Genomic DNA, 14,758 nt, shown 5'->3' on the forward strand with positions numbered 1-14,758 from the left:
TGTCCAAGTATAAGTGCACGGATATGCTTATCAAGCCCTAAAGATCTGCACTGTGGACACAGAACTAGTGCACAGCTCTGTGACAAGTGTAATATGTAGTGGTTGAACTGATAGAAGCAAAAAACTTACTGTGTAAGCATATCCAGAGAATGTGAAGGCTGCATTGCAGTGTGAAGATAGTCACGAGATAGCTGTAAGGGTTGTGAATGATACACTATCATAATGTTATACAAGCAGAAACACATTTTCTATCTGTCAAAAATAGGAAAGTAGAGTGGGAACATTCTTCTCAACACTCTGTTCTCTTAGGCATATAGCAATAGCTTTAATCCACCTCCATTTGTTCCTCCTGGGTTTCAACTAACTCCGCTTTTCAGGGGTGAGCAGCTCTCAAGAGCTTATCACTTCTTGTTCAGGCTGTTAGCAATTGTCTCAGTGGCCTCCATTGGGTCTGGAAAGAAAAATCTCGTTTATGGCATGTCTCACACAGCTTTTGGTTGTGAGCAGTGGGTATGCCTGAGCTGCAGCTGTATCAGAGCCACTGCCCGTGATAGCAGGGCATAGGATTCTTTTCAGGTGAACAGGACTTAGGTCTACATCTGTATTGGCAAGGATTAAAAAAATGGGGGCTTGGGCTCAACCCACTGTGCATAGCATACCTCAGTCCTCTAACTTCTGTCACTCCCTGGTACAGGTCACACATTTCCCTTCACATCTTTGTTGCAATTCCTGTCAAAACATGGAGATGATAACCTAAAATGTACAGTACTCAAGAAGAACATTTTACACATCTTTTTGGTTTAAAGATTTTGGGGGGACTACATTTTAACCACATCTTTATACTAGAGTTTTTTTTCCTGCCATTCTGCCAGGGATCACTCTTTCAAAGTCTAACAGCTCCAACTGACATCAATAGAGAAACATGTCAACTTCTTCTCCCCGCTGGTAGTGTTGCATGCTTCCAAAGGAGAAATCTGAAAGTCTCTGGGAAGTGAGCTGTATGGGTAAGCCTAAAATGACCAACTATTTCAAAGTCTATTAAAGTTCTGTTGTGCCTTTTGGGTTACCTTACTGGCATTAGGATCTCACTACAGAGATACAAGTGTACCTACAGCTCTATGAAACTAAAGAAGGTGCATTTTCAAGATTAAATGTGAAATTATGAGGATGATTTCTTCTAAAAAGGAAATGAAGTGTTGTCACCAAGTAAGTGGAAACCTGTGATGAAGACGCATCTGGAAATTACAGACAACTCCCTTCAAAATCCATTCAGTTCCAGATCTCCCTTTCCCAGTACTAAAACCACCACCCAAGAAACCTTTAGCCAGCAGGATAGCAACTCAGTACTTACTGTCCCTGCGACTGCAGTGAGCCTCCCTTTCCAGCATGGGTCTTCGGAGGCAAGGCTGTGTGGCAGCTATTGCCTGCAATGAAGAAGAGAAATTTCTGAGTGAGGCTTTTCTACCTAAAACTCAAATAGTCTCAAACTGCAAGGCTCTGGAATAGCAGTTCAGCAGCTTCTCAGGGTTTTCCCCCAAATTATTCTCCTTCTTGTAGGAAGTTTCAGATATAAAAACGAGATTAAGATTCATTACACCTAATTGACTTAATTCTTATCCAGAGCATAGCCTAAGGGTGCTTTTATATACATGCACGCCTGAGATTCTGTGGGCTGGGGAGGAAATACAGCACAGGAGGGATGGGGATTTAGGAGAGTGGATTTTGGGTATAACATGATATACAGTCTGTTCTTCTACCCCCTGAAGCCAAATTTTGCAGGCTTTCTGATCTCTTAATCAGACAGCTATCACATCATTGGCTGGAGACCCTCTATTGTGAGCAACATATTATTTGAAGTTAGAGATGACCTTTGAGAAAGATCCTTTAGGTGGGCTCTTTAGACCATTATGTCATTGTTCTTCAACACTCACTTCCATTTCCTTTTGCATTGCTGGATCTGAGTTTCCTAGTAGGTGGATGCAGAAGTAGTCGAGGAAGAGGCTTTTGGTGAGAAGTTGATATACACGGATAGGGATTTTCACATCCCATCCCCCCTGCTGGGGGACCTGTAACAATAACAGGAGTTTTTCCCAGATCTTTATAAGCTCCTACTTAATTTTAGATTAATTGTTATGGTGGTGACACATTTTTGACTAAGTCTCTTGTTCCAGGCTGAGAGGACTCTGCAACTCCTCAACAAATGCTCTTTGCTTAGATTTATTTTTAGTAAGATTCTCTTCATTATTTTGTTCCTTTTTTTTTTTTTTCCCAAATATCTTCTCATAAAACTGAATTAAATGTGCAAAGAAAGGAGAGAAAATTACTTTGATATTTGCAATGAAGCCTGAGACGTTTCTCTCTGTTACTTAAATATAGGCAAAAGTAAAGGAACAGAAAAAAGGTCCTGGAATATAACTAAATCTATGAACCGTCTCTAAGAACTGCTTCCAAAAAACCTCCCTTCCATCAATCTTTTTTTAAATACAAAGGAGCAGAAGAAACACTTTCAGCATTTCACTGGATTGACTGTGCAAGAGGAATACCATGGGAATAAGGTTAGAAATATTAAGAACTCAAATTCAGACCCCTTGATGTTAGCAGCTTTTCTTGCCAAGACAGGCCTTTTTTGACTATTTGAGATAGACGTTTGTGCTGTACACATATGCAACTAACACAAAACTCTGTTCCTAGCTCTGATGCAGCTTGGACGGGAGGGTCTAACTAGAGTGCATTTAGTGTGTTTTCTGCTCCTTGGTGATCAGAAGACCTAACCTCCCTGCCATGCACCTCCCTCCCCACTATAAAATAGGTTGATGGATGAGAAAACAGAGCCCGATGCATTGGATTGAGATGAGTGCTTTGGTTTATTTTGTCCTGGCAGTCATAGGACGTGGGCATGTACAGGAAGAATAAGAGCCCCAGGGAACAAGGAGAAAAAGTGGAGGACTCTCCAACCTCAGGAAAATGGTTTCTACTGGGATCTCAGGGCATCAAAAGTCTGACATACTCACAGTACTTCTGGTAGATAGTTCAGCAGAGAAAGGCAGTATTTAAGGCCCAGTACACTCTGAACTCATCTGCCATCTGAAGAAAGAAAAAGGTGAAAAAAGATGCGCAGAAGATGGTCTTCTTGTAATGGATCTTGGTCCACTGTGAATATGGGGAGGCAGTGGACATGCCATCTTTCAATACTATCCACTGTGTAGCTGTGTGCAGCTACTGCCAGCATGACACATATGCAGTACCTTTTAGTGGTGTGTGATCCATTGCATGGAGGGACTGATGGGATGCTCACTTACTGTATTTCTTTCTGTTCTGTACACCAGACACTGGTTTTAAGCAATATTCAAAGACATTTGTTGATAGTTCTATCTTTAGTGTTTCAGTCTGCTCAATACTAAAATCACATGAACACTGAGCCACATACACCTGTTTCCAAAGTCTGTGTGTCATGGTCTGCACAGCATGTGAAAATTGATAGCATCATTGTATCTTTCAAGCTCAGTAACTCAGGCATCAGAAGACCCAGCTGTATTTTTAATTCAAATTCTAACTAGATTTGTAATGCACCTGGTAAATACCTGCCCTTTCAGAAACACAATTTCACTTCTGCCAAAATAAGCATTGATACTAATGCAGGTCAAGGAGTTTACTGTTGGTATGAGCAACAGCCCAAGTAACCCATAATTTGAATGTAAAATGAATAATGAGTAGCTGCCTTTGTATGATTTAGACTCAAAACAAAACAGAAGGCAGTAAGGAAATCCAAGAAAAAGGTTCCTGAAAAGACAAAAGAAAAGAACGTTACAGCTGAGTTGCTTTTCTTGCTTTAGCTGTGACTCTGAGGTGGGGGAGCAACTGTAGAGGTGAGTGGAGCCTCGGATAACTGATTAGAAAACCTGTAAAACCTGATGAGAACAAAGAAGCCCTAAATCTCTTCGTGAATATTTTTGAGCTTAAAGAGCTGAGTCGAAATGAAGTATTCTACCTCCAGTTTCTCATATCTCCTCTGATAGCTGCACAAAGACTGGTAAGACTGTTAACAGGGTGTGTAGAGTCAGATTTGCCAGTCTGGGACAGGGATCAGTGTCTAGAAAACAAAGTTGAGCTCTGGCTTTTTCATGGACCTTGTGTGTGTTTTGGGACAAATAATTTGATTTCTTGTGACATGATGATTGTTAGTAATCTGTTAGAGGAAGCAAAATTTATGCTTTCCAAAGAGAATTAGGAGCATTAGAGGCCTGCAGCTTCCTTGACCCAGGAAAGGACAAAGATCTGTGTTTATTACACAAACGCACTATTCGTTCTCTGCCCTTTTTTACCTTTACTTGTTTCTAAAGCTGAATTTCAGTTCATACTGGAGATATTCAATGAATTACATTTTTATTATATGTTTCAATTCAGATGAAAATGTCAAAACGCCATAGGAATCTTTATTCTTAGCCACAGAGAAGAAATGCATATACTTGAACAGCTTGTCCTTGTGAATTATCTGCAGCACTATTGCAGAGGCAAGAAATTTAAGTACTACCTGAGTGCTTTGTCCTGCAAAGGGACTGCCATTGAATAATAATTAGTCCTTGTAAGATAAATAAATCCAGCTCTCCTTCCCTGAATGCCAAACAGGGTCTTATGGCTTCAGGAAGCTGGAATGCAGCTCAGGGTACAACAACGTGCCACCCTAACATTTGCAGTGCGTGGATGTCAGCAGTCCTGAATCACTTGCATTCCTCTGTTTCTAACATAGGCACAAAATTATTTCATGTTGTTTCTGTGTGGCATTGTTACTTTATTAATAAATGCTCTGTCCCTTCACTACCACAAAAAAAAAACACAACCAAAACTAACAACTACTTCTGCTTCTGAAAACTGATGTTACAAAACAAGGGAGAAAAGAGTTGATACCAAAATGGAACTTGTCAAAGAACCTGCATTAAAAAAAGATGTTCCCAATCTGATCAATATAGATAACAGCCTCTTTATTCTAAAATTTTGACTTAAATAACTTTAATTGACTTAAGTCAAAGCTAAAATATGTATGAAATACAGTTTACAAGTGTGCAGATTTTACTTATCCTTACAGTCATTTGACAACATTTTCAGCTGATGTCATTGGATGCATCTAGTCCAGCTATGGATTTGGGGTCTAGAGTTGTACCTCTTGGAGAAGCATCACTGGGTCTACTTGGGTAAGGCAGGACATAGATTAAGTAAGGATGGCAGAGCGGGCACCTTAAAGAGCCCTCCATTTGTATGTGGATTTCTTGAATCTACTGTTGCATTTCATAATAATTGTTTTTCGATTATATTTTCTGCAACACCGTTACAGTTATATCTTACTTTAGTCTCTGATGGTGAAACAAGAAAGGAATTTCACTCTCTTGTGGTCAATTGTGCCTGCTTTACCTCTTGCAACAGCTATATTGAAATCACAAAGACTCATACTAGTGAGGTGAACATGAGTTGTCCTGTAAAGCTTGGTTACAATACTTAAGTATTAAATAATAGTGCTTAGCACTTATGCAACTTAATGCCTTATAATCTTCAAAGCACTTTACCAATCTTAACTAGCTAATCCCCACAGCAGCTCAACATGGTAGGTTATAAAGGGCACACATTAAAAATCTCCCATGACATGAGCTTGCCTGCATACTAAGTCTGCACAAAAAACTATCTGCACAGTTATGTCCCCCAAGTCATGAGTTTAATTTTACTGTAACTTGCCTTACTTTCAATAAATTAGTTCTGCTTTCTTCTCCCATTCAAGGCAAATCCATTATACCTGGCAGCATGGCTCAGTACACAGTGTTATCACAGTTTGGTTGATTAAAACTCCTGGAAGCAAATAAGAAACAGAAAATCTGAGCTTTATTTAAAAAAACAAGTTTCTAGTGCCACTGGTTGCAAAGAAAGTGCATGGGAAAGGGTCAGTCTCTAAAGACTGAAGCACTCAGGAGAGCAACTACCATTTTTAGGCACTTGTTTTGAAACTGCAAGTTTTGCGATGCTGAGGTTGACTGGCAAACAGAATACACTTGTACTGAATTTCACTGGGGAACTTAAACCTTCTGAGACCCTACTTCATTTAGGAAATAGTATGTTTTTCTAGCTCAAATTTTCTTTGAATTTTCATGTTCCAGAAAAAAGAAAAATAAAATTGAATAGGTATTGCTTTAGCCTCTTTCAGGTCTAAAATTTGCCATGAAGTGAAAGTACTGCTTTTAGTCCACTGTAATAATGCTAACTTACTGATAATGCCACAACCACCACTGGTTCCAGTTCTTGTTAGTTCTGCTGGAAAACTTTTTAAACCAACATTACAGGTTGAGGTAACATTACAATTCTATGTGAAGACCAAATTCACCAACCAAAGATGTAGGTTATTAGTTCATGAGTACCTCTCAAGTGTCTCCATAGACAATAAGCCGCTGGAAAGTGTTTATTCTTTGTCATACCTAGCATAAAGAGGAAACAATGGCTGACTGGTGAGGCCTTCTTCCAAGAGAAGTAGAGGTTTTGCCACAAATCTAAAAAACGATCATCAATTTTCCAGAATGTCTGCTGAGACAGTCCAGCTTTATTTATAGATACCATGTGAGCCTTCCCCTCCAAGACATCAGGCAACTTAATACCTTCCTTTTGCTTTCATTTACAGCTCTCTCTCTGAAAAGCTTGTAATTTGAGAGCTGATCCTTTGTAAGAAGGAAGCTCTATGATATCATGAAGACTGACCTCAATTCCTTGTTTACCTTCTGTTTCAACCTGGAAAGTTTTGTTTCCTTGTTTTTCACTCTCTTTCTGCCTGTCTTTGTTTTTCTTCTCTTCATTTTTTCTCACCTTTGATGAGAAGTCACAGATAATCTTTGAAGAAGTAATTAGCAATCTCTGCACCCCTATGGTAAAAGTCTTTGCCTGATTCCCTACTAAGGTCGTTATGTAAGGGTAACAGCCTCAGACAGACCAGGGAAAGAGAAATTTCCACGTGAGAGATGATAAGGAATGAACAGAAAAGAGTCTAGAAAGTAGAGGAATAAATGGATAGGAACATGGGAGGAGATGTAATTAGCCAATCTCATATGCTTGCCACTACATAATTTCAAATATTGCGAATGGAGCCTGGTGTTCTGCAGACAAGCTCATCATTAAGTATAGGGTTGCAGTACACATGCAGAAGATGTCTAAAAAGAGGTTTCATGAGTAGCCTTCTGGATTTCTCAACCTTTGGTCACTCAGTTTAGTGACTTAAATCCTTTTTAATACAGCAAAAACCCCAGCATTTTTGATGAGATCTTTTAATTGTTTAGAGAGGAGGATTTATTAAGGACTGCAGTTTATTATGTAATTGTACTTCGAAGAAAAAGTGTTCTATTTTCATTCTGCCCAAATGTGTATACCATGCTGAGACCTCAATACCTGTGCGTTATTTCCTAACATGCATTAAGCTATATGGCTAACGTCCCTTTCAGAAGCAGCAAGTCTGCCAGAGAATCTATAGGATCACTAGATAATGATTTTAAAGAGTATCCAGAAAGGATTAGGTTGTAAAGGGAAAGGCTGTGTGAATTGACCACTGGGGAGCCTACATCAGCATCTTTTTCTCAGAAGGTTAAATTTGAGGCAGTTGTTTGAAACTGAAGAGCTTTTAAAACAAGTCAGTAATTATGTCAGCAAGTAACATGGACAGGGTTGTATTCACTTGAGGAATTTTTCGTCCTTAGGTACAAAGTTACTGCAGGTACTAAACTAGGAACAGTTGTGTGTAGCCTTTTGCTGGAATCAGCTTGGTACTTGAAGGGAGAATGAGGCAAATAAAATGGCACCTTGCAAAAAAGGTATCTGAGAGAATCTGGGAATGACAGACACTGATTTGTCTGCACCAGTCAGTTCAGCTGACACTACATTACAGAATTAAATCAGCAAACATATGTGGAAGTATGTATGTCTGTCTTGTACATCAGTCAAAGCTCTTTGCAGGAGTGAAGAAGGTTAATTATTATTTAGCCAACAGCCTTGACTGTTAAATACCTTCATAATGAAAACCAAGAGCTTCATTATTACTCCATGACTTTGATAGATTTAATAGAAAATTAGACTCATGTTATCAGTGCTGTTTTTCTCAGCTTGTTCGTATAATTTTTCCATGTCTCTGCTGTTGGGTTTATGTATATATATGTATATATAAATATATATATATATAAGTTCACTTCAGGTGAGATTGTCAAAAGGGATGCATGTTTCTGAGTCATTTGGCAGTTTTGAAAATACCATCAATACACAGTCACGCTCCCACTATTTCCCCATACTGCTGTCTCCGGGTACCTGCAAAGCTGATTTTGGCAAAAGGCTGTGTATAACAGTACATAGTTCAGTACTTTATGCGATGCTATGCCTGGTTCACTGCTTGTCATACTGGCTCATGTTGTTTCATTGCTTTCTTCTCTATCTGTAATCTTTTATACATAATCCATAAGGCCTTGGGACATGGCTATCTCTAGCTTGTGTTTATAGTGCTATTAGTATTGGGATCCTGGCACGTAGCTGGGTTCTGTGTACCTGTATAATAAATGAATATGTGAAAGTATAGAATCAATCTGCCATTTTTACACTGCTTTAATAGGAATCAATGCTGGGGGGGGGGGGGGAGAGAATTAATTCACTCTCTGCACTCTCGTGATGGGAAGCCTGGCAGACAGCACCTAGTCACAAAGGTCAGCGTTGAGTTTAACAATTAAATGAGCAAGGGCTAATCCACCTTGGCCGCTTTTACCACTGCCAGAGATAGCCCGGCTCCCATCAACCTCCGTTTAGAGAACGTCGGGGACCCTGCTGCTCCCCCTTGACGGAGCATCCCAACACCTTCTCCATCGGCACCACCCTCCCTTCTCATCTCCTCGCGGAAGACGCCCAAGGGATTGAGACGAGACCGCAAGGAGTTAAACAGGGGCAATCGATCACCCGGCCCTTTATCCCCGCCTCCTCCTCTTGCCTGCGGGGATCGGGACCCGCAGACCCGGGGGGGGTGGCTCCCGGCGGAGGGGCGCGGGGAGGGCGTCCGCCCTCCCCGCGCCCCTCCGCCGGGGGCCACCCCCGAAGCCCGGCCCGGCCCGGCCAAGCGCCGCCTCCACGGCGGGATGCAGCCGCCGCCACCGCCCCGCGGGTGCAGGTAAGGACCGGGGCAGGGGGGAGCTGTGGTGTCCTGGCTACACCGGGGGGATGCGAAGGGGATAACCCATCCATCATCCCTGCGCTGGATTCAGGGGTAATAGCAACGGGGATGGGGGAGAGAAAATAAAAGGCATTCCCCCCCCCCCCCCAAGCCACCCCCCAAAAAACGGGCTGGGGGGGTGGCAGTTTGTTGCAAATTAAGATGATCCTCTTAAAAACGCTGCCCGCCGAGCCCGGGAGGCGCTGACCCATCCCGGGAGGGAAGGATTTCGAGATTTAACTAATATTTAATCCCCTCTTCCCCTTCTCCCGTTCTAACTGAACGGAGCGACGGCTCGCAGAGCCGGGAGCTAGCAGGGATGCTGGCGGTGAATTTGGCGTAGCGGTTGGGGAGGGGAGCTTTTAAGAGGCATGGGGGGAATTTGCAACAGAAATAATAAGTTTCTCCGTGGTCGCCTGATTAATTCAAGATGAAGCACGTGCTGTGCGTTGGCAAACAGTCCTAAGCAATGATCTGGAGCAATCCGAAGCCATAGCAGTTAATAATCTATGTATTTTTTTTCCTTGCCTGTAAGATTCGAAATACCTAAGGTATTGCCTTTGTAAATCCGCACAGAGCCCTCAGTGTTGCAGAGTGTTCACTGCTTAATCAGTGTTTGTAAAGGGATTTTCATTCCCACTGAGCATCCGTGGGAGCAGCCAAGCTCAGGGAGGTCACCTGCCTGCTCCTTTCCTTTTGCAAGGAAAGAAGGAGTAGAATTACTTCAGCAGCACTGCTGGTTTGATGTAATGCACAGGATGACATTCTGTGCTGATACAGTTGTTCGGGTGAAGCATGCTTCTGGAGTTTGTGATTTTGAGCATGCAACACGAGAAACAGGCAAGGAAAACATGCAGCACTCTGACCATGAGCAATAGCAAAGGTCCTCTGAGGACTTCTTAATGCCCCATAATGGACCCTGTGGGGATTTGTTTTCATTTTTGTAATTTATTTTCAGTTTAGTATATCAATGTATTTATTTCAGTTATATATGCTGTTTATAGAGCGTGCCTTTGAATCACTGCATTTTTATTTACCAATTGCCTTCTCCCATTGTGCGTTTGTAATGGATTGCATGCTGAGCTGTTTCAGCAGTGCTGGTATTTTTTAACTTACGGTGAAGTGCATTTCGAGTGAATTAGATACAGGTAGGTAACTGTGGCTGTGCATTTTAGTATCACCTCTAGCGAGGAGATCTTCAAAGGCATAAAACATTTTCAGACATATATATGTTTAATGCTAAACTAAACTTGGTGAGAAGAAAAAATACAAGCAGCTTAATGATTTTCTGCATTTCTAAGGTAAAACAATGATAAATCCACACCTGAAGTTATAAAGCAAATTTGAAATCAGCCCTGCATCAAGGGATAAGCAAACACTCAGATTTTCAGGTATTCTGCCATCCATTCTGGATGCATGAATCAGAATATGGGATGGTACAAACAGCATAGGGCTGTATCCCAAAAAAAGTTATGTGCAAATTCCTGCCTTTAGTTATTATTAATAGGCTACCCGAGGTCAGTAAGATGATTTGCAGTGCTTTGATGTCCATGTCTTTGCAGTACCAGGATATACATGGACAAGTTTATAGGTAATGATAGATACAGCATAATCCTATGTGGCAGATAATCATGGCTTGAGGGCTGCCCATGTCTTTAATTTGTACAGATTAAAGAGATTGAAAGAATACTTTGGACTTTTATATGATTATGAAGTGATGTAGAAATAATTTAAAAGTTAAAAATGAACTCCTTTTGTTTGAAACAGCAGACACCGGTTCTTCAGGAGTACTGTGTGTACCTTCATCATGGAGACAGAAATATCAACTGAATCACTGGGGAAAAAAAAACAACTCTTAACTTTTGAAAAATAAGATAAATATTTGTGTCATATCCATGCTTTATGGAATTGACTAAAACTCAATGTGACACAGAGTCCTGCCTGATTTTTTTCCTCGAAAAAGTTTAATGAGAACACAGTTGGACGAGAAGCACTGCATATTCTGGGTTGTGTTTTGCTGTTGAAAAATATTCCATTTTGAGGAGAACTTTACATTCAGATTTGCATGTCATAATTTCAGAGAAATTAATTACTTGTGGACCAAGTTTTTTTTTAGGAAGTATTTCTGTTGATGCTCCAGGTACTGATTTTTGCAGGTATCAACTCTTGTTCCCCATCATAAAATTATTTCCTGGGAAATACTTATTTGGGACAAAAAAATACGTAAGAAGGCCATTAAGGTATTAAAATATCTTCCAGATGGAGAGCTTTAGTGCTGTGTATGTGAAATTTCAGCTCCCTCATGGAGCTTTTCCTTACCATGTTGACTGGGAAAAATTGCTTTGCTTAAAGGCCTTTCTTTGCCTTAAAATGGAGAGCTTAGAAATATTGACCTATATAAAGAGGTATCACTCGTACTGTAAAGCATTTAAAATGAAATAGTCTTTCAGTGAAACTCTGATGGTTTGTGGAAATGAAGGATCTTTTCTAGGGATTTTGAACTAGAGGGACACTAAGCCTTCACACTACTTAGTTTATTACAGCTGCGACTTGAAGAACCTGAGTCTGTGACAGTGTCCAGACACTCTATGGAGGGTTTCACCTCAGCCCTTTAGTAATAACATAATGGTATTTTTCTACGTCTAAGTCTAACTCTGAATCCTGATAGGATTATTGTTGTATATTCAGATGCTTTTGTCAGCTGTGTAAGCATCCAATTACTATTAGATAGTACTTAAAACTACCTTTGTCTTTGAGTGCTAACCTCAGAGACACATAAGACACCTTTTCTTTCTCAAGAAAGCAAATAGAAGTGCATGACTTCGTATAACTAACAGTTGCAAAAACAAGTAAAAGCTAGTAAGTCAGATTTTTCATGTATATAGGACAATAAAGTTGTAATACTGTCTTTGCAGTCATTCTGATGGTCATCTTCTGAGATTAACTTAATACCTAATACTGTCTGCCACAAGACCTGTTCTTTGCAAACTGTATTTGACGAGTATACTGAACACTGACTATGTTTGCATATGAATATTTTAAGATAGAACTTATGTATTCAGTAATAATAAATGTGATAATCAAGAATAGTTTATAAAAGGTATCAAAAGAATCCACTTTGTAGTCCTGTAATTGCTGTAATTCATTGTGCAATATTTTGTGTTTAATCTTGGGATCAAAGGTAACCAATGACAACCTTAATTTGGGATCCTGTTTGGTAATGTGCTGCTTATCTTTCTGTTACTAAGATATTAAGTTTCAGCAGAAGATGTATTTTGTCTTAAGTCAGTTTGTAAATTGTTTTAATTGAGAAAGGTTTGTATATAGCACCAAGTACAATCAAAGTACTGACAGTGATGAGCTCTATGGGCAGGAAAAAAAAGGAGATCTATACTGCATAAATTAAAACTAATCCATCTGGAAATAGAACTCTAAATGCAAACCCAGAGTGTGAGGAAACAGAAGGAATTTAGAAACCTATAATTCCAGAACTGTAGGAATGACATTAAGGAATCCAATATTCCTATGAATATGATTTGGCATGAAGAATACAAACATATGGAGAGGATACAGAGAATGACAACAATACTTGTAAAAGACCACCTAGATTGATTCATCAGGGAGGATGAAAAACGCTAAATATTTAATGCTTGGTTAACTGCTGGTAAATAAGGAGAAAAGACAAGATAACTGTGTTTGAGAGGTTCAGTGACCAAGGAGGGAAAACAGCTACATTTAAAGCTTATAGGTGGCTCAGCATGGCCAGGGGCTTTGACGTGCTGATGCAGGGCTCTTAGGAAACAAAAAACCTGCAAAAGTGGTGAGGAAATTAGCGCAATATCTGTAATAATTTAGCTAGAGACAACTCCTGTGTTAAAGAGTAATAAACATTGTGAAGCAGCCTTTCAGCCTTTCATTTCTGTTTCGCTACAGCAGGTCACTGAAATACTGCTTATAACTTGGAAGACTGAAGTTTTCTACTTCATAGACACAAGAGAGTCACAAGGCTAGATGTTAAGGCATCATCTCCCTCCCCTGAAGCTGCATTAACTGCATCAGTATATTTCCTCACAGATGCTTAATGAACTAATCTTTTTAAGACCCCATTGATGGAGGCTCCATGACCTATCCAGTTCACAGTCATTTCCAGTGCTTTTCTGTCCTTCTTGTTCTTAAAATACCTCACCTGTGTCTTCCTTACTGTAGTTCAAGCCCATTATTATTTGTCTACCGTTCATTTTGTAAAAGATTCCTTACTCTCACTTTGCAGCAGTCCTCCTAGTATGATGTTCTGGACAGATGATTTGAAGCAATCATCTTTCCCAGAGGTTTACTTGGTTTCTGATCTATTAGAGATTTACAATGATCTGACAGTTTTTGTTCTCTTCTGTAATATTCTTGCTTGAAATTGGACTTAAACTGATACATCAGCAGTGCTGACTGTAGGAGAACAATTTTATGTAACTTGCAAGTGTCTGCCCTATTTCTGTATGCTGGTTTTCATCTTTTTTTTTTTGCAACTGTATATTGCAAAATGCACCATAACACCATAGCATGTATGGTGTTAAATCTGTCAAATGTTACAGCACCCAGATCCACTTCCCCAGAATCGCTTGCAGTCATCCCATACTGCCTCCTTCAATCTTCATTTGTGCAACTAGTTATTCATATCTAAATGTAACACTTTGCTGTTGTCTTTTTCAATCTGTTAAAACACTTGAATTCTAATACCATTATCCAGTGCATTTGAACCCTTGTCAGCTTGGTCTGCCTGCAGATACAATGCTACACGTTAATCCATCACATAAATAAATCACTGAGGAGCATCCAAAACAGACTCCTGAACAGATTTGCCAGGGGTATACTTACAGTGTGAATTGTTGGTAACTACACTCCAAACATTCTCTTCCAGACACTACCAACTCCTACTACAATGTCATGTAAACCACCTGTCCCTAATTTGTTTACTAGAATACCACGAGACCAGGGGCTTTACCTGTTTTACCCACAGGTAAAACTACTGTGGTTCTAAGACTGGTTAATCTGAGGTTGATGAAATCAGCTTTCTAAGTACTGTTTTATAAGGAAATTTCTTTTGAAAACCCTGAATTTATTAAAGGAGAGCAGGGTATTGTGGGATATAGACCTGGCCCTTGTGGCTTATGCTGTTTGATTTATTAATTAGTTATTGCACCCATAGCTAGATTTGTATGTGTAACCAAGATTTATGTTGCTGTGGCAACAGAGAGACACACAACTGTACTGAATTTCCTAGATCTTTGAAGGAGGAGTTCTCCTAGTCCAAAATGGGATTGAGAATTCCCATCAGCTGGTGCAGAGTGTAAATAATAAGGGCTCTCATTAAGAGTCTGAAATCTTGCATACCTGACTTTAAAACTGAGTTGGTCAAATTCCTGCTGCTCATCAGAGGGTTAGAGAAAATAGGCAGTTGCGAGAGAAGAGACAAAAGATTTGAAGAGAAGAGCAATAGATTTGAAGACACATAGGAGCAATGCAGAATTTGATAATTACTGTGAAAAATCACAGGGTACT

The 14,758-nt window shown here is 40.0% G+C and overlaps 1 protein-coding gene across 2 annotated transcripts in view; it reads left to right on the forward strand.

Moving 5' to 3' along the window:
- TRMT9B (tRNA methyltransferase 9B (putative)) overlaps nucleotides 1–14,758 on the forward strand; it is a 109,154-nt gene that overhangs the window by 82,760 nt on the left and 11,636 nt on the right. The window contains exon 1 of one of the 2 annotated variants that reach the window (XM_057420264.1): nucleotides 1,189–1,206. The exons of the other annotated variant lie outside the window; for it this stretch is intronic. The gene's annotated coding sequence lies outside the window, so the exon portion shown is untranslated. Of the gene's footprint in view, nucleotides 1–1,188; nucleotides 1,207–14,758 lie in introns of those variants that run through there. 2 annotated transcript variants of the gene reach the window in all.

Source organism: Pezoporus wallicus, unplaced genomic scaffold (genome assembly GCF_028554395.1).
Source record: "Pezoporus wallicus isolate ANWC-B61680 ecotype Strahan unplaced genomic scaffold, APGP_CSIRO_Pwel_v1 contig_5552, whole genome shotgun sequence".
NCBI classification, from domain to species: domain Eukaryota; kingdom Metazoa; phylum Chordata; class Aves; order Psittaciformes; family Psittacidae; genus Pezoporus; species Pezoporus wallicus.